The following is a 21,146-nucleotide window of genomic DNA, read 5'->3' as shown; positions in this document are numbered from 1 at the left end:
CTAGGGTTTTGGATTAGGTAATAGGGGAAAGTGGGGTTGCCAACCATCACTAATGATACCAAAATCAGTGCAAAATTCGACAAATTTTTAAACAAAAAGATAGTTTCAAGTCTTATTTAGATTGTGAATATAAATTGAATATTAAAAGTAAACTTTTGAATCTCATGAAAGAAGATTTAAAAAATATTCGTTTTGTAACCGAAAAAAAATCGATTTTTTTAAGCCAAACCATTTTCTAAGTTGATTTTAGATTCAGTTTGCGAATTGGCTATTATAAGTAATGAACATCGAAATTTATTACGAAATCTTGGATTGGAAAGTCTCGGACTTGGACGAACTGTTAAAACGAACCATTTTAAAGATCTCGAACATAGAAATAGACAATTTTTCATAACTCTGAGATCTAACCAACTTTTCTTGATTGCAGCTAAGAAAAATTCTCATTATTCTGGAACGAGGAAAATTTTCCAAGATTTTTCCATTTCAAAAGATTAAGGAATTTTACTTGCGACTAGGATTTAAAATCTCGGTCTTGCAAAAAGTTGTACGATTCTGGGATAAATTTTAGAAATAGGGGAAATGATGGCTCTAACGTAACGTTGGCCTATGGATCTAAGATTGGGCCCATCGCTAAAAATCAGCTATTTATCAATTTTATCTAGATGAACGCGTCATTGGGACGGTAATAATGGATATTTTGGTCGCTATTGAAAATTTAGTCAATTGCTGAAATTATGTACTATGAAAAACGTCAAATGCTATCTGCTTTCAAGGTAGTTCTGAGTAGAATTTCAAGAAACCCTGAATTGAATTAAAAGTAAATTTTAATGAAAACTCCGAGGGTATTCTGAGGATAATTTCATAAAGGAATCCTCTGAATTTGTATTAAAATACTAATAGGAGGACTACAATTAAATCTAAGAATAACTCCAGGACATCTTCAAAGAAATTTGGAAAATAAATTCAGGATAGTTTGCCAAACAAATTATGAGAAGAAATCGAAGGAATTTGTAATGAGAAATGCCAATGAATTCTTAGGAGACTTTCAATGTGAGTAAAATGCCAAGGAAAGCAGTGAGATTCAAAAGGAAATCGGAAATTAATTCAATGAATATTCGGAGAATCTTTCCAAAGGGTTCATATTGTGGAAAATTTCAAGGTAATTCCGAGGAAAACTAAAAAAAAATCGGAGGATAGCTTCATCGACATTTTGAGGAATGGAAATCTCCGTTGGATATGGAATGGACTATTCTGAGGGCTTCAGAACTACTTGAATGTTCCCAAATTTTTCCTTAAGTTAATGAAACTGCCTTGAAGTTCTTTTGTAGTTTGAGAAGCTAGCCTGATGCCCACAATACTTCTCATCAAATTCTTAAACTTCCCTGAACTTTATAGGACTTTCTAAAGTTTCCTCAATTTTTCTAACGATCGTTTAAAGGTTTAACAATTCACTGAAGTTCTCTAAACTTCTTTAAAATTTATGTAACTTCTCTCATGTTAACGGAACTGCTCTGAGGTTCTGTATTCTTTTCTGAAATTCTCAAAACTTCTCTAAAGTTTTTGCAGTTCTCATGCAGCTTGCAGTACAAGCACTGAATTTAATTGAACGGCCCTAAAAATGTTTAAGCTTCAGTGAACTTCTGAACGTATGCGAAGACCTCAATTAACTTTTTGACGTCTCTGAAGTTATCAGAAAATCTGGGAACTGCTTAAAATTTCCCACTAATTTTCTGAAACTAATGGAGCTGACCTCCCTCTGAGATTCTTCCATTTTTTTGGATACCCCCGAATTTTGCAAATGTTTATAAAAAAGTTTGCGGATTTCCTCTTAAGCTCCATTGATTTCTAAGAAGTTCTCGGAATGTTTCTGAAGATCACTGTCCTTCTTTTTTTTCCTTTGGTTTGTTTTTTCCGTCGATCTTGTTTTCCGTGCTGAGCCAGGAAGGCAGCTCCCACACCTGGACCCTACCTATCGACCCATCAACTCATGAACCGGGGACCAACGGCTTTACTTCCCATCCGAAGGAAGGCGTGATCAGAGATGTTATGCCTCAGAACATCCCGGCGGCGCCGACTGGGATTGAACCCAGGCCTGCTGGGGTGAGATGTAATCACGCTTACCACTACACCACCGGCGCCGTTTTCACACTGTCCTTCTGTAAAGTTTTCGAAGTTTTTCTAAATTTCAGGAACTTTTGTGCTCCCGCAATTTTCATGGAATTAGAACGAAATAATTAATATACACTACCGATCATAAGTTTAAGGACACCCCAAAAAAAACCATGCAAATATGTTTTGTTCAATGATCTCTCATTTTACGTTCAATTTTCGATCTCCAAAGGTTATTTGAATGATATGAATGGTATAGCATAAGTGTTCTACTACTACTTTTATTTTAAAATTTGTCCAACCCAATTCTGAGAAAATCAGTCACGATTCTTCAGAGTTAATTTTGAAAAATATTGTAACTTTGGGTGAACTTTTAGCACACAAAACTTGAAAATTATAGTTGAAGATGCTATTTTCAAATAACAGACTGTAGTGGTAATTTTTATACGATAGATGGAGTAGATGAAAGCATAAAGTTGATAGTTCCGTTAGAGTACGGCAGTGTGAAGATTGCATATAGATATTAGAATAGCGAGCTAGGACAACTTTTAAGGAAGGTACCAATCGGTTCTCTCTTTACCAAACTATCCCTTTGGAGAGGAATGGTGAGGGGTGTCCCCCCCCCCCCCACGCCACCACTGGCAAAAAGAGATGAAAACCGACCCGCTCAAGTACCAACGGTGTGTTTGAAACAGTTCTACCGATTTTTTACCGCACTTCAGTTGTTATTTGAAGGAAGGGTTCGGTTTTCATCTCTTTTTGCCAGTGGTGAATATCATGAAACTATCTAAAAATATCTAAATTTATTAGGAGTTCTCTGGAATTTTTTGAAGATATCGCTGCTTGCACATTTTTCTTTAATTAATGGTACTTTGTTGATGTTCTCTTATCAACTTAGCTAAATTTTCGTATTTTTTAAAGTTCTTGAAATCTCTATGACATAGCACCCTTAAAATACGTTCCAGAAATTCTCTTGGAGCTTTGCTGAGTTTCCGGAAATTCCCTGAGGTACTCGAAACTTCAATACAGGATTTACAATTTCCTTGAAATAATTTGAACTGCCCTTTGATTCTCTGATCTTTCTTGATGTTCTCGAAGCTTCCACAAAGCTATTAGTTGTATTGAAGAACTCTGTTCTGCTCGGAAATAAATATAATTCCAGTAAAAACCTTTAAATTTCTCTGAAATATTTCTGATAACTGATAATATTGTTGTTAATTCTCTCAGCGGGTAGGTAACTGTAAAAGTTCATTAATGAATTTAAAAAATCAGTTCATCAGAAACGTATTGTGAAATGGTGTTTCTCCCCAAAACCTATGAACAGAATGATATTTCAGTTAATTAGCCAAACATTGGATCACTTCCTACAGTGCATTTTAGCAATTGTTAGTTAGCTTGTATCAAATACCAAAATTTCATTCAATTTAGGTACCACTGCAATTATTGTTTACATTAGTACACTGGCTGTTTTGTATTTCTTAAAGCGCAATTTACGTTAAATCTTCTGAATTTACAATACAAGTGAAAACTGTGATATTGTCTATTAAATCATCTACCATGTAACAAAAAGGTAAGTCCTTTCAATTCATGAGATTATCAGGTTTTTCGATGACCACCGCAGTGTAGATTTTCATTAGTGCAATAATACGGCAAGATCATGACGCCTAGAAATTGAAAATTAAAAAAAAAAATCACTAACCTTTTTCTTTGAAAAAGAGCAATAAACGTACTAAATTTGTCCCAAAAATAGGCAATTCATTTACGGATTACAATTTCTCAGCAGATGTGATATTAGTTTTTCATTACTATTCTGTATAATTGCTTAATAAATTAGTGATTTACTTGATAGGCTGCAATGAGGGGCTAGGCTGATAATACCCGTAGCCCGTAACCATGCTAAACACTAAAGCTACCGGGCTAAAAAGATTTTTCTAAATTCTGGTTTTTTTAAAAAAATATCTAAAGCTTGAAAACTTTCCTAGACTATTTTTCAACATCTTAATGTTGGATTATTCTGAATAAATGTATTAATACATATTACCGTATAACTTCTTAAAAATACTAATTTTTAAGTTATTAAATTCATATAAATTGGAGAAGAAATGAGCGATCCTTAACTGTTTTTAAGTAGAATCAGCAGGTATTGTGACTTTCACTTACTTAAAATTATTATGTTTACTGTATCTATGAAATTTGTGCAAACAATTGCAAAACTATGTGTTTTACAGGAAAATCATTTCAACATACTTTGACCAGGCATGGTAAATCATTTGCATTCATTTCATACATTCATTTACATTCATTTGCCTCTAACTTTTTTCATCAACAGCATTCCGCAAAATGATGTATAGAAGGTTTTGTTAACACCTCTCACCATCCCTCTCCAAAAGGGGAGTTTGGTAAAGAGAGATGAAAAAACCGATTTGTACCTTCCTTAAAAAGTTGTCCTAGCTCGCTATTCTACTATCTGTATGCAATTTTCACGCTGCCGTACTCTAACGGAACTATCAACTCTACACTTTCATTTACTCCATCTATCGTATAAAAATTACCACTACAGTCTGTAATTTGAAATTAGCATCTTCAACTACATTTCAACATGTTTTGAGTGAATAAGAGCGCATGCAATTATGGGCAAATTCATTAACTCAGGCAAGCAGCAAAATAGTCAGATGCTAAAATATAACGGAACATTCTACCAAGGAAATTCACATAGACTCGGAACTGACAGCCGTATGTAGTACGAAACAGGCGAGAAATATTTGACTAGAGTGCAAAGAAAATATTGAAAAGATTTTAAACGTAATCGAGTTCACAGGATAGTTTCAAAGGTTTCTAAACAAGATTCCAAGAATATTATTAGAAGAACTAACGTAAAGAAAATTTGCATGATAATCCTGTGCAGAAATCCAAGGCAATTCTGGGATTAATGCCATGGGAAAACTGAAAAGAATTCCACGGTGATATTGATTTCCAACCTTTGAAAGCTCCCGGATATTATTTTTAGTTAAGATTTAGTTTGTACATTTTTGTGCCCAATGTGCGACATCGTGAATACCCGCATAAACGCGAATCATCGCCTTATCGAAAATGGTTAAACATGGTTTATAATCTCTGCTAAACTTTAACTGAAATGGTTATGGAACTTTACATGAACGTTTTTGTGATGAAGTTTTAACCTTATGTATAGCTCGGTAGCTCAGTGGTTACCGTGTCTGCTTACTGAGCAGAAGGTCCGGGAGTTCAATCCCAGGCCCGTCCCTTTCCTTGCAATTTTTCACTTTGCCTTATTCTATACCCACTAGATTTTAATGAAAACAAATTCTTCTTTAACACCGAGACATTCCTTCCCATTCCCTAGTTGACCTGCATTCGGACACTGCAGGCGCTGGTATTGCTAAATATTTGATCTCCAGTTCTTACACTTACACATTGAGGATTAATGTTAGTCCCAAACATCATCTGTTGGTTCTCTGTGTAATTGCAGCTGATCTGGTAATAACAGAGCAGCAACCGTGGGCGGTCAATCATGCTTTTTGCTTGAAGTTTTAACCTTATGTATAATGTTTTTTTGGAAGTGAACCTTACAAGTAATGGCTTGTTAAGAACCATTACAATTCAAAATAGTTGCTTTCTCCATTCATTCTCGGAGAGAGGAATATATTTTTACCTTGTTACTTATGGTTTGAGAACTTTAATGGTAAAGGTTATGGTAGCCAGTAAGGTCCATTCATGGTTTTGAATTATCGGTCAGCTATACGTGGAATCGCGAATTGGTAATCTGTCATTTACAGGCAACCAATTCGTGATATATTTCACATAAAGTTGATCGATGTTACAAAACCATCTATGAACCTTACCGACTACCATAACCATTGCCATTAAAGATCTCAAATTATAAATAAAATGGTTCCAATACAATTCTTTTCGCAAAACTGTATGGAGAAATCAAGAATTTGGATTAGTAATGGTTCTTAACAATCCATTATTTGTAAGATTCACTTCCAAAAAACCATAATGCATACGGTTAAAACTTTATCACACAAATGTTCACGTAATGTTCCATAACCATTTCAGTTAAAGTTTAGCAGGGATTATAAACAATGTTTAACCATGTTTGGTAAGGACATGGCTATGGTTCGCATTTATGCGGGTAGTTATCATGAGTAATTAAATCCAAAACACATATGAATAACAGATGGAAAATATGTAGCAACAAGAGCAAGTATTTTTTTGGTGAAAAACTTGCTCTGTTTCACTAGTAGATTCGTGAAGAAAAATTGCATGATAATTCTGTGCAGAAATCCAAGGTAATTCTGGGATTAATGCCATGGGTAAACTGAAAAGAATTCCACGGTGATATTGATTTCCAACCTTTGAAAGTTTCAGGATATTTTTTTTAGTTAAGATTTAGTTTATACATTTTTGTGCCCAATGTGCGACATCGTGGATACCCGCATAAACGCAAATCATTACTTGGCCTTACCGAAAATGGTTAAACATGGTTTATAATCTCTGCTAAACTTTAACTGAAATGGTTATGGAACTTTACATGAACGTTTTTGTGATGAAGTTTTAACCTTATGTATAGCTCGGTAGCTCAGTGGTTACCGTTTCTGCTTACTGAGCAGAAGGTCGGGAGTTCAATCCCAGGCCCGTCCCCTTCCTTGCAATTTTTCACTTTGCCTTATTCTATACCCACTAGATTTTAATGAAAACGAATTCTTTTTTAACACCGATCGCATCACTTACCACAGTGTGGGTCCTGATCTAAAAATAGAAATTGGATGAGTGCGCACACGTGTGTGCGTGTGTTTGTGTATTATAATCGCTCTACCAAAAAACGATCCCTGCGTGTGCGTGCAACCTTTCCCCACATCCAACATCCCAGTGATTTTTCGTGGAAGCGCAGAGGATTTCTCGGTTTCCTTCACAGCGAGTACCACGTCAACACATTCCTTCCCATTCCCTAGTTGACCTGCATTCGGACACGGCCGGCACTGGTATTGCTAAATATTAGATCTCCAGTTCTTACACATTGAGGATGAATGTTAGTCCCAAACATCATCTGTTGGTTCTCTGTGTAATTGCAGCTGATCTGGTAATAACAGAGCAGCAACCGTGGGCGGTCAATCATGCTTTTTGCTTGAAGTTTTAACCTTATGCATAATGTTTTTTTGGAAGTGAACCTTACAAGTAATGGGTTGTTAAGAACCATTACCATTCAAAATAGTTGTTTTCTCCATTCATTCTCGGAGAGAGGAATATATTTTTACCTTGTTACTTATGGTTTGAGAACTTTAATGGTAATGGTTATGGTAGCCAGTAAGGTCCATTCATGGTTTTGAATTATCGGTCAGCTTTACGTGAAATATATCGCGAATTGGTAATCTGTCATTTACAGGCAACCAATTCGTGATATATTCCACATAAAAAGTTGATCGATGTTACAAAACCATCTATGAACCTTACCGACTACCATAACCATTACCATTAAAGTTCTCAAATTATAAATAAAATGGTTCCAACACAATTCTTTTCCTAAAAATGTGAGGAGAAATCAAGAATTTGGCTTAGTAATGGGTCTTAACAACCCATTATTTGTAAGCTTCACTTCCAAAAAACCATAATGCATACGGTTACAACTTTATCACACAAACGTTCATGTAAAGTTCCATAACCATTTCAGTTAAAGTTTAGCAGGGATTATAAACAATGTTTAACCATTTTTGGTAAGGTCATGCTATGGTTCGCATTTATGCGGGTAGTTATCATGAGTAATTAAATCCAAAACACATATGAATAACAGATGGAAAATATGCAGCAACAAGAGCAAGTATTTTTTTGGTGAAAAACTTGCTCTGTTTCTCTAGTTGATTCTAAAACGCTAGCGTTAATGTTCATTGATTTTTCCAGGTTCTCCTGTTGAATTTCCTGGTTTTCCTGGGTAACTTCCAAATCGGATTCTGACTAACCTCTCAAAATTTTATCCCATTTGGTGAGAAACTGAGATGGCACAAACCATTTGAAGTTTGTATGGGAATTACTATGGTAAAACCAAAAATTTTGTTCATGTCTATCTAATAATTCACCATATCGGTCTGCATCAAAAACTTTCAATTGTACTTATAGGAAACTTTACAACTTTGCTGAAGACTACTTTTTGATTAAATGCAAGGATCGAAAGTTATCAATCGTTCAATGCGCTGCTGTCTTATGATCATGCTCAATAAACTGCTCAGCAGGCAACATTGGTGTTTCTGGGGCGTTGAATAGGACACAAAAATCATGGCTACTGTGTCACACTGCAAAATACAGTGTTGCCTACAGAGCAGCTGCTTGATCATATCATAAGTTTACCAATCTCTTAAATAATTAATAACTTTTTCCTGTCTCATTTTACATATAAACGATCTTCAGCAAAGTTGTAGCTAAGAAAATTTTCTATAAGAATAGCTATCGAACTGTTTCGCAGCTCAATATGGAAAAGACTAGAAGGCAATGAACAAAAAGTTGAGATTTCCCATAGTAATTTACATGTAAACTTCAAATAGCTTGTGCGAAGTCTGATTCTAACCAAATGAGTTGTTACTTTGGGAGGCTAATCAAGACCCGATTTGAGCACTGTGGAGCGAAAAAGTCAAATTTTGCATCAGTCTACTGGCCACCCTGAGTTCTTTAATGTTGTTTTAAAAGCTGCTTAGAAGAGATATGATGGTCAATCTTTAAGATGCTCAGTTGGAAGTAAATTTGTTCTTTAGAGGATGTAGAGAATATGTGGAGGAGGGTCGAAAGAAATACGTCAAGAGGTTTTAAAAGATTCATTTTTATTTTTTTATAAAATCGAACAAACCTATGAAGTTTAGCCATATAGGTAACTCTAAGACCAGAAGGTCCCGAAGAAACGTGCTCTATTTTTTGGCTCAGCTCTGGTACTATCTTCGGTCCCAAGCTAGTCGATGCACCCGTCGAAACATAGGAAAATCCATAAACCCCTCATTTTATCTGTCAAACTTTCATAGCGAATCAAAACAAACATAGTGTAGTACTAGAATTTCGACTAGAATGACTAGGGACCAATAGACAATAGGCAAGTAGTGAGCCAATTTAAAATCGTTAGTTTCCACCGGTTGGTTGAACCCTGTATGCATTTGACGAGCAATAAATGTCTTAAGTACGACCCTGATGCTGAATGGAAAAACGAACGAAAAAAGCCTGCGAAAAGAAGAAAAACAAAGTTCGTTTTGACTCGTCAGCAGGAGAAGTCGAAAATTGCCGTAGTTGTACGGATTTAATCGAGTTTCACAAAGATACGGATCGTAGATGAAATCTACGAAATTTAGATTGCTGTTGGGCTAATTTCGATTTGGTGTTGGTTGTTTGGACAAACAGGTGTTTCATTACCTAATATATCGTTCAAAATAAGTAGTTGGATTGGCTTCATGCATTGATTTTCGCAGGGTGTATCAAACGTGATAACTATCTATTTCAGGGCCATTTAGTCATGTTTGTTATTCAAAGCCGGTTCCAATGATAATGGTCCGAAAACAGGTCCTACAATGTAAGTGGATGACGTTCGGTGTCCAGTTCTATTACTAGGGGTATTCGGCTGAAGTGATGAATTTGTAACTTCTTCTTCTTCATCATCTTCGCATTTCAAGCTTATTGCGTGCTCTCAAGTTAGTGTTCTAGATGTAATTCCACAGTTAATAATTGAGAGCTTTCGATGCATGTACCATTTTTGCATTAGTATAATTGTGTGGCAAAATTATACGCTGTTGACCAGGGAAGTCGAAACATTTTCCGACCAGAAAAATTCCTACATTGGACCGGGAATCGAACCTAGCCACCTTCAGCATGGTCTTGCTTTGTCGCAACGCCTTTACCCACTGAGCTAAGGGAGGCCCCCGAATTGGTAACTTTGTTCCAGCTTTTAAGTCTTTAAGAAAAAGCGCTGATTACAGTTTTATGATCGTCAACGTTTTGATCCAAGAGTTGGGATCTTCATCAGGGTCCAAAAACAAAACGAAAACTCACTCGACATTGCTCAGCTTTCCGAGCAAAATAAAATAACAACCTGATATCATCTTAAAAAAAACAAGTGTTGTTATTCCAGAAATCATGTTGTTTTCAGTTGTTATCGCCTAACTAATTTAGTTTTCAACCTCGACTCGACTGGACTCTACCTAGCCGAGCAAAGTCGGTTAACAAAATGAAAGCAAATCGATACTAAAGTTTGCAGTTCCTATCATAATGAAAACTCATTTTGATTTCAATTATCGCGACATAAGTCTGATATCATATTGTGCTTTCATTATGCAGTCAAAACATTTTAAATGAAAGCAACTTGACTTGAAGTTTTGCTGTTAACGTCTTGTTTAAAATTTAATTTAAGTTCATCTGTCGTTTATGTCTAATGATTATTGTTTATTTGTTTTGTTTAACACATTTTAGGTCATTCATGACTTGCCCGGGGTGAAATTTGAGCTCAACTCTGTCAGCGTGAGAAGCATGGATAGTAACCATTTACGCCATGCCCTTATTCAGTTAAACATTATGAATGCAAAATCAGTAATCAAATTGATTCCATTGAAAGCAAGATTAGTTTTCCATTTGATTCAACAGTGTAAAAGTTTGCTCTCATTTTTGCTGTGTTAACCGTTAAGTCATCCAAAATGAGTTCAACTGGAGTATTCAAAATAAGTTACATCATAACAGCAAATTTTGATTTCAATTTGATCTCCAGCTTTGCTCGGCTATCGCCCCATCAACACATGAACCGGGGACCAAGCAGGGCTGGTAGCGATCAATGCTGTCAAAAATAGTGATTTTGGTGACCATGTTGAAGAAATAAGTGACCAAATAGTGACTTATAGTTGTAAAAAAGTGACTAAAAAGTGATCAAAGGTAAACAAAATTAGTCGTTCTGATGGCATACCAAATAAAAGTTTGATGTTTTAGACTTATTCAGTTAGAATCTCATGAACACTTAAATATGTACGATAGGAACCTTTAAAGCGATAGATTCAATAGAAAGCTTATGACTAAAATCCGGGAATTCTCATGGAATTTTATTTGACCTGAAAATACCTGAAAGTCTCAGGGAATTTAATAATTTTCTTACTAAGAATTTGATATTCCTAGTTATTTTCATTCACACATTGAACTTTATAGATTCAGAATGGATTAATCTTCAGCAACAAATACATTTTTGACATTTGAAATTTTCAAAAATCTGAAGTCAAATTCCTTGCACAGTTTTGCTCATGGAATTTATCATAATTTCTAAGGACCTCATTCCACGGGAGTTCTGGGAAAAAATCTATGAGAAAAACATCAACTGCACTCTGTTCAACAGTTCTGAGGAATTTTAGACCTCATGCCTAAGATAGGAAACTCCACGTAAATTTTCATGAGAAATCTCCGTTGAATATGGAATGGACTATTCTGCGGTCTTCAGAACTACTTGAAAGTTCCCAAAATATTCCTGAAGCTAATTGAACTGCCTTGAAGTTCTTTTGTAGTTTGATAAACTACATCATATTTTTAACTTCTCTAAACTTTTTCGGACTTTCTAAAGACTCCACAATTTTCCTATCGATCATGAATCTTCTCTAAAGTGTTAACAAATCGCTGAATTTCTCGAAACTTTTTTAAAATATATGTAATTTCTCTGCTCTGGAATATCTTTGCTCTGAGGATATCTGTTCTCTCTTGAAGTTTTTGTTTTGTTTAGAGCTTTATTAGCGAGATCGATGTCTTTCTTGAAGTTCTCGAAACTTCTCGTAAGTGTTTGCAGTTCTCATGAAGCTTGGTGTACTACCAACTGTTCTAAAAAAGCTTGCGTGAACTTCTGGACTTATGTGAAAACCTCAATAATTTACTCAACATCTCTAAAGTTCTCTGAAAATCTGGGAACTTCTTCAATTTTCCCGCTAATTTTGTGAAACTAATGGAACTGAACTCCCCTGAAATTCCCTTTGTTTTGGAGCTTAACTAAACTTAGGGAGGGGGCCGAAATTTCCATAAGAGTTTCTGAAGTTCTCGGATGATCCCTTAAGTTCCATGGACATTTATGAAGTTCTCGAAATGTTTCTGAAGATCTCTGTACTTCTGTGAAGTTTTCGAAGTTGTTCTGAAAATTCAGGAACTTCTTTAAGCTTCCACAGCGAAATAATTAATATAGTTATATGATTTTCCCTGAATTTCTCAAGATTTGTCTAAAGTTCAAATTATCGAAACTAGTTCATAACTTCTTCAATAGTCTAGAGTTTCCTGATGTTTTTAAAACTGCCCAAAATATTTCTCAATTTCCTTAAAATTCTCTAGACTGCCATGAATATCTGAGTATTTTTTTTAAAGAACCCACCATTTTACTGGAATTGATTTAATTGCCATTAACTTCTACAATTTTCTTGAAGTTTTATAAAGATTATAAACGCTCATGTAACTTTGCCTGAAAACACTAATTTTCCCTGGAAAGCCTGGACATCCCAGAAGTTTTCTATGCTTAGCTTAATTTCTCTAAATTGATCAAATATTCCAGTAAATTTTCTGATACATAGTTATAATTCCCTGAGGCTTCTTAAGTTTTCGGATCAATCATTGAATTCTTGGTATATTCAATAATTCTAAGGAACTCCTTGTAGGTCGCTGAAAATTTCCTTTCATTAATGTGATTTTTCTGATGTTATCTGATCGCTCTCGAAGTACTCGGAACTTCACTGTATATATAATGAAACAATCTAAAAATATCAAAATTTCATAGAAGTTCTCTGAGATTTCTTGAAAGTATCGGTGCTTCAGGGCTGATAGCACGAAATATATCCAAAAATAGTGATTTTAGTGACTAAAATGAGTAAAAAAGTGACCATTAAGTGACTTTTAAGGCACAAAAAGTGACCAAAAAAGGAGACCCAAGTAGAACTTATTGAGCTCCAATTTAAAAATGTATAAGAAGATTTTAAGCATTTTGTCAATATTAGTAGTATTTGTTCTTGTATGATCGGTATCTGTTGTAAACAGACATGAGTGATTGATTTTTGCACTAGCCTGCTGCTGGCTACTCTTTCATTTTGTTCAATTTTCAAGATAAATCCTTTTTTCAGTAAACCTGTTGCCCAAAATGTGTGTTACATTTTAAACATTATGCTATGAAAATTCATTATAATTATCGTTAATAAAAACAATCGCTATTGTATGGTACAACCTATATAGTCCGTCTTCATCTGCAGGAAAACACATCTAAATTTCAGCTGTTCGATGGAACACAACGTACCAAGAAGACTGGCAATTCTACTAGCTTTCATGCGCATCCATATAGTATTTCATTTGAACAAATACCCTCAAGCTTTGAGCGTTGAATGGCGAGACTGTGACCCTGGGTTGGTATTGTATACAAGCACTTATATGTTGTCAGTTTTCTTACAGGCAGGGCTGCACATCAGTCCCATATGAATTTTTGTCAGCTTTGAGTTCGCAATACTATTCGTTATCTAATGGCATCTCCTAATGCATTACGCCTCTTATTAAATTTGACCGCTTCGTTTAGTGCACTATTGGTATTATTGTAATTGGTCAGAAAAACTGGAGCGATTATCCGGTAAAATCCATTTCCTTTCACAACTCTTTAGTATCTATTTTATGAAAAATATTGATTAAATCAAACGGAAAATTACCAATTACGGAAGCACAGCAAAATCTAACATATAGTCAGATGTTCCAAATTAAAACCCTTTCAGCATCCCATAGTGAACCGCTTGTTTTAATTAACATTTTTTGCAAAAAAAAATGTAAAATGAATGTCTATTTCTGGGTTGAATTTAATGTGATTCAACCTTATCTTATGCTTCTCGCTGAATAATTGAAGTTTTTTGTTCGGAACTATTCCAGAGGACCCCGCTTCTTGCTCTACGGTTAGATGCATTTGGTTAGCACCGTGTTGAGCGATCCATGCATCTCTATGTTTTGCGGACCTCGCATGTTGATCGATGGCCTGGAATCCTTTCGTAATCGAAAATGATTTTCTACAGATTTAGCAGAACACTTCCGTTTCTGAATGTTTCTTGTCCCAATCCGATACCGTGCATCCACTGGAATCCACTTGCTTTAACCAAACAACACGGAAACAACATTTTCCCATCTTTAAGCACAGGGAAACGCGACAGTTGATACTCGAACTGTTAAAAAACAAAACAAAATTAATTCAATTCGTTTAGAATCTTAGCTTATTAATTGAATATGACCTCAAATTATATATTTTTTTAATACAATTAACGAGAACATCCAGTCTTTGAAAGAAAGATGATTCTGGTTCCCAAAGAAAATTCAGCAAATTAAATATTGCGCATTGCCCACCCTACTGAACAATCTCGCTGACTTTCAAAAGAGCGGAAATAGCCATAAAACTGCGCTTTTGCGTTGCATCGTCTCGATGTCTTTGGCTTACTTATAGGGAAGGGGCACTATCAGTTGACGGGTCGGGGACGATTAGAAAAACGTAAACAAAAATGGTATGTTTTTGTCAACATTTCGACAAGCATTTTCACGCGTATTTTATTAAAGTAATGTTTATATGATGATACGGGGTGAAAGTGTGAAGTTCGTAGAGTCAGATTTTCATGTCATAGTAATTTTCTACTAAGCGAAACATTGAGTTTTCTCGAATGAAAATGTGTTTGCGAAAAAAGCTCGTAAAAATGCACTTGAGTTCGAAGTGAAATGTGAATGAAAATTTTGATGTTAAAACATTGTTTGATAGATGTTCTTCAGGTTTACATTGAAAACCAACCGAATTAGTGCTTTTAAAAAGCGTTTTTGATGAAAAGAAAACGCACAAATTTTTGCACTTATAGAAGCATCAATTTATGTTCAAAAAATGTTTCCTTTCCAATGTTTTTTGCCCGATAGTTACTATTCCATGTGAATACAAAACACAACAGCCATTTTTTCACAGTTAATCTGACATCGGACCTCGAAAGTGTTGATTAGCGAAGAGATTCCCCCAAGCAATGTATCGAAATGAGTGGACGACTTTCTTCGCCCTGTAGAATCATGGAAGAGGCTTGATTAGTTTATGGCAGCTACATATCAATGATATTAATTGGTTTCCATTGTTTAGGGTTTATTTCGTACACCAAAAAGGCATACTTTACCTGCCGACGGTAGCAAATATCATCCTGTTAAAAAAATGCCTAATTTATCAATTCTTTTAAAGCTTGGATGAAAATTTGTATAATTTTCTAAAAATTGAAAAAATTTGGACACACAATTAAACACACAAAAATCATCGATTCACAAATCGCCTCGTTATTCAACAATGCTCCATGGAATCATTGATTTTATACACGAAAAAGGTTGAACATAGCCACTTCACATAAAAAACACATAAAAACTATTGATATGGACTCAAACTATTGAAACGAAAACAGGTCTTTTCGTGCACCTCACTTTTTTTTTTACATATTTCTGATTCTTCTCTTAACTCAAGTAGGTGTTGCTACCGTACAACAACATCCCCGTATTCTAAAGATATTTTATTTTGGTGCAACAATTAGTTTTTCTCAAAAAAACAAAACAGTTTAGTTATACTTAACCAGTTATATTACTATATAAACTCACTTATATTTTTCTCACTGAGAAGATGAATTATCCTTCATTATGTGAGATTAATTTATTAAAATTATTTAATAGCTTTATAAATGTTTTTATTTCTTAGACTTCAGTAATTCACTTCAACGAAACATGGAGTACACGACAATTTTAGAGGGAAGCCCTCAGAACTTTATAGAAGTACTCATCACTTCAAGAAGTTCCATAGATATTAATGAAGTTCAGAGAAGATCATTGGGAGAACTTCAAAATTATTTAAGAACCTTGCGTCAGTTAATTTCAACGATATATAGTTTTAAAAAAATCTCAAAAGTTAAGAGCAATTTGAAGGGTTTATTGAGAATCCTCCAGCATGTTATCTTAACTCAAAGCCTTAAGAGAAGATCATAAGTTTTCAGAAAGTTTTAAAGAACATCAGGTAAATTTTGAAAATTTTAAAGATTTTCCTCAAATTTCAGAGAAGTCCTAAAAACTAATAAATTTTACAGAATTTTAAAGAAGCTTAAAAGTTTCATAGAAGATCCTAGAACATCAGAGAAAGTTTAAGAATTTCAGACAACTTTATATATTGAGAGAATTTCTCCCAGCTTCTAAAAAAATTAAACAACTTTTAGAATCTGCCAGCATTTCGAAGAAGTCTAAACTTTTTTTTAATCCTTTGGAAATTTTTTATAATTTCAATAATGTTCAAAGCATATAAAAAAGCTCCCTTAATCTCAAAGAATTCCAAAGAACAAAATATGTCAAGACCAAACTAACTAAAGAGAGGGTTATAGTTTTTCATTCAATATCGCAGAACATCAAGGAAGTTTGAGGAACTTGGCAGAATATGTCAGAAATTCAAAAAGCTCTTTGAGCTTCAGAGAAGTTTATTGATTTTAAGGACGAAGGGGTAGGGGGTCTTGAATTATTAAAAAATGCTACGCTAGAAGAATGCTCCTTTAGAAAATGTGAGAATTCAGGAAAAGTTCAAAGAAATTTAAATTATTTCCCAGAACTTCAGATAGTTTCGTTGCACATCAATTTTGTTTTTCGGATTGAAGTTCTAGTTATAGTCCAAATACTTAATATAAGATCACCAAGCTTCTCCAAAGCTGCTAAAAATCAAAATAATCTCCCAGAATTGTAGAGAATACGAAAAATCTCACAAGAATATCCCAGCATTTTAGAGAAGTTCTCAAAACGTCATAGTACCTTCAAGTACTTCAAAGGATTTTTCAGCATATACCAGGTTCAAAATAATGCACAATATATCTAGCATAAACCAAAATTTACAACACCGGTGTTGTGTTTTTTTATAGTTCTAAATAAACCGAAAATTTAGGACTACGTTGAAGAAGCCCGTAGAAATGATGGAATCGAAAACAACCAAAAATACACTAACGAAAAACCAAAAGCAACATTTCGAACGCTAGGCAATTTCCGGGACACTTGATAATGTGGGACGTTTTGCAGGACATTTGGTAATGCGGGACAGGAAGGCGAATCCGGGACGTCTTGTCACTTTAGCGTATTCCTTACGAGGCAAGGAAAAAGCACAAACGAAGTGACAGACGGAGCGGCTCGAAAACTTTGGTGACTAACCTGCTATTTCAATTTTTCAGTGTACCACATGGCAACACCACTACTACTGGATTGTAACACATGGCAACACTACTACTGGATTGTACTAGCATTTTCACCAAATGTATTAGAATGTTTTGGTTCTATCTCTTTCACTCTACTCAAAACTGAAATGCATAAAAAAAATGACAAAATGATACACTCTTTGCACACTGTCAAAGAATCATTGTACACAAAATCAATTTTGTTCAAATCAAAACAAAAAAACTAACCCATCTGGTGGATGATGGCACAAGCTTCCAAGAAAATTCTATTACAGTGAACCACATTATTTTAATGGATTTCTTCGCCAGTTAGTCGTCTGTCACTTCGTTTGTGGAAAAAGTGCGCCGAACACCTCAAGCCGATGCAATGCAAAAGCGCAGTTTTACGACCATTTCCACCATTTGGAAAGCTACCGAAAAAGTAGTTTAGTTGGGTGAGAAATGCACAATAAAAAAACGCACTAGGTGGGGTTATGTTTTATGAAATTTCTATTGTCGTTGTTTTCACTGCGGAATTTTATTTTATTAACTTACCTCGACTCACTAATGGCATACAATAATTACAACATCATTTATTCAATCACAATTCACAAATTTTAGCACTTTAACTCACAAATTACAGCATAGAAAATGCCAACCTGAGATCTGCCAACTTGCGAATAAAAGAAAGCGGACACCTCATTGTTCGACGGTATGTCTGGGCGAATTTTTCGCCAGAAAGAGTAAGAATAACATTATTCTCACTCATCTTCATATGCTAGAACTCTTTACTCCTTGTGTGAATCATTCGTATTCATTCACTCCACAGAAAATCCCCATAAGGATCTATCAACCTGTGCGCCATATTTCGTAGACCCGAATAGAAGTGAACTTCAGTCAACATTTAACCTGTCAAAGCGAAAAAGAATTGACCGATATTTCTAAACAAAGCTGAGTGCTATACATAGGTGCACTGAAAATGATTTTATGGTTGAAAAAACATTATTTTTTTTAAGAAAAATATTTTGCGTTCTTTATTGAGCGCCTCCTTTGCTTTAAAAAAAGTGACTTTAGTGACTTTTTGACGAAAATAGAGACTTTGAAGTGACCACCTTAAAAAAAGTGACAAAGTCACTAAAAAGTGACCCGCTATCAGCCCTGCGGTGCTTGCTAAAAGTTCTCGGCTGATCTTGAAATATCCATGATATAACACCCTTGAAATACTGCCACATTTTCCGGATGTTCATATAATTTTTAATGCGTTCCATAAATTTTCGCTGAGCAAACCGAAGTTTCCGGAAATTCCGGTTTCTGCAATTTCCTTGAAATTTTTTGAACTGCCCTTTAATTCTCTTATCTGTCTTGATGTTCTCGGAGCTTACCTAAAACTCTCAACTCTAATGAAGATCTCGGTTCTGCTTTAAATTAAATGGAATTCTTGTTAACACCTTTAAGCTTCCCTGGAATGTTCTGAATTTCTGTGAAGTTCCTGATATTTCTGAAGTTTTCATTAATTTTTTGAAGGTATCTGTACTGAATCTTTCGGAACATCTTATGGGTTCTCGATTTTATTTCAGCACATCATGGAACTATCCTGAATTTGTCTAAACACACGCTTATAGATTTTTGAACCAATTCAATAGTCTGGGCTAAAGTTTCGGGGACTTCCCCTTAAGATCTCCGGAATTCCCCAAAGATCTCTAGATCTAGCTTTTCTGAGATCAATAGAACTTCATTAAAGTTTTCTCGTCTTTGTTAGTACAAACGTCAAGACATTAAACATTTTGTGATCTTAGACTTACTAAAATGAAGTAAGTGTTCAACTTCAACATTTAATGGATTTGATAGCAAGGTATGCAAGGTCGTCAACTTCGAATTGTTCAAAAAATAGAACAAAATGTAGGCCTATTCAGAAGAATGATCAATCTTGAAATAAATTCACGTTTAAAAAAGTTTAAAATAGTGACTTATTACAAGAAAAAGTGACTTTAGTGACTTGTCCTTAAAAAAAAGAGACTTTTTAGTGACTGGCTTGAAAAAAGTAACCAAGTCACTAAAAACTGACTCGCTACCAGCCATGCCAACGGCTTTACTTCCCTTCGTGATCAGAGATGTTATGCCTCAGAGCATCCCGGCGGCGCCGACTGATTGGATTGGGATTGAACCCAGGCCTGCTGGGGTGAGAGGTAATCACGCTTACCACTAAACCACCGGCGCCGCTTATGTTCTGTGGCTTACGACTTCTGTGAACAGCAAAGGACACCCAGACCTTAACCGACGACATCATATCAAGAAGACTGACAACTTTGCCAGAATCCAAGCGACAGATACAATAGCGCTGCGCTTGAGTAATAAGTATGAGAAAATGGAAGAGTTGCCAGTCTTCTTGATTTGTTGTCTTCGCCTTAACCTAAATGTTAAGGTAAGATTTTTTGATTTTGATGTTAATTACACACTTAAAAATAACTATTTTTACACGAGACGTAATCCATCTTTGACGTAAATTATGGAACGTAAACAAACATGTCATGTAAAATTAAGTGTTCCCAAACCGAAACATACGCAACTCGACGAAAAGTACGATTGATTGAATTTATTTTCTCGTTTCTTTCAACTGATTCTTTTGTCATTTGGGCCGCTTGCATGTGTCGGTCTCAGGACACGGAAATTTACATGACTTTTTGGTAGTGTGTAATTAATAAAATGTTCAATATCAACCAACAATAGAAACAAAATGTTGATGCCTTTCATTTAAAATTCAATTCGTTCGAATTCCATGATAAGGCCCCCGATCTCGAAGATGGCAAATCTATTGCTACATCTTTAATCCCTAAGCAAACCGTGCCGTGTCCAATACGGTCCATCGTGCGAGCGAATGAAACCGATTACACAACGCAACGCTCAGCTCGGCCCGACGACTCTCGTCGGCACCAGAGATCAAGTGGCTACCGGATTTGTGGTATCATTGCGATTCAAATCAACAGTACAGTAGTATAGAGCTATAGGTATTGAGCAGTAGGTACTACTTAGTTAGCGCACAGGCAGCACACCCAGAGGCGATCTTTACTGTGCTGCTGAACAGTACAAACAGTAGTCTGAAGGAGAAGCTTTTCATTGTGAGAATATACAAATATCTTCACAAAAACAATGAACCGCCTTTGCTCTGCTGCTGGATGATGTTCAGAACTGGACCAGTTATTGCAATAAGGTGTTTAGCATATGTTTTAATTGCTTCATTAAAGCTGCCACTCTTAGAAGAAACAATGTGAAATGCGCAAAAGTAATTTCATTCATTAGTAGCTAACTGCAACATGATCCATCTACAAATCAAGCGTACCACTGCCGAAATCAAGACTTCATCGGTTTTGCATTGACTACGTTCCCGTATCAGTATCAAATAGGTAATTCGTTGGCCTCTTCGATTTGACCTGATTTTTTTTTCGAGTATTTTCTTCATTTTCTTGCATGTCCTCATGTTCCTTACTACTCCACCCCCGTCGTAAATTCGTTCGTTGTTCAATGTGCATTAATAGACCCAATCCATATTTCACCCGAAAAAGAAAGAGAAAAGAAAAGAGACAAGTCTCTCCATATGTTTCTCCGACGAACCTACGACTCGGCATCTCGGGCAACAAGAAAGGAGAAAAACAAAAACAGTTACCACCGTCCGTGTGCTTCCATTTTCACCTTTTCCGAATCGAAAAAGCACGCTCACCTCATTCTCTCGTTTTCCCCCAAAAAGTTCGATCCGTTCGCTGCTGTTGTTGGGAGCCAGAAGAGGGAGGGCGGCAGTCCGTGGTGAGAGCGTAGTCGAAATGCCGACAATGGAAAAATCGAATA

General features: G+C 35.5%; 1 protein-coding gene across 2 annotated transcripts in view; it reads right to left on the bottom strand.

Moving 5' to 3' along the window:
* The window catches only part of smg (smaug), a 65,706-nt gene that overhangs the window by 30,271 nt on the left and 14,289 nt on the right, over positions 1 to 21,146 (bottom strand). The gene's annotated exons all lie outside the window — the stretch shown is intronic.

Source organism: Ochlerotatus camptorhynchus, unplaced genomic scaffold, assembly GCF_037179485.1.
Source record: "Ochlerotatus camptorhynchus isolate MF236.1 unplaced genomic scaffold, CSIRO-AGI_Acam_v1.1 ptg000213l, whole genome shotgun sequence".
Lineage (NCBI taxonomy): Eukaryota > Metazoa > Arthropoda > Insecta > Diptera > Culicidae > Ochlerotatus > Ochlerotatus camptorhynchus.
This window is presented reverse-complemented; position numbering and strand designations above follow the sequence as displayed.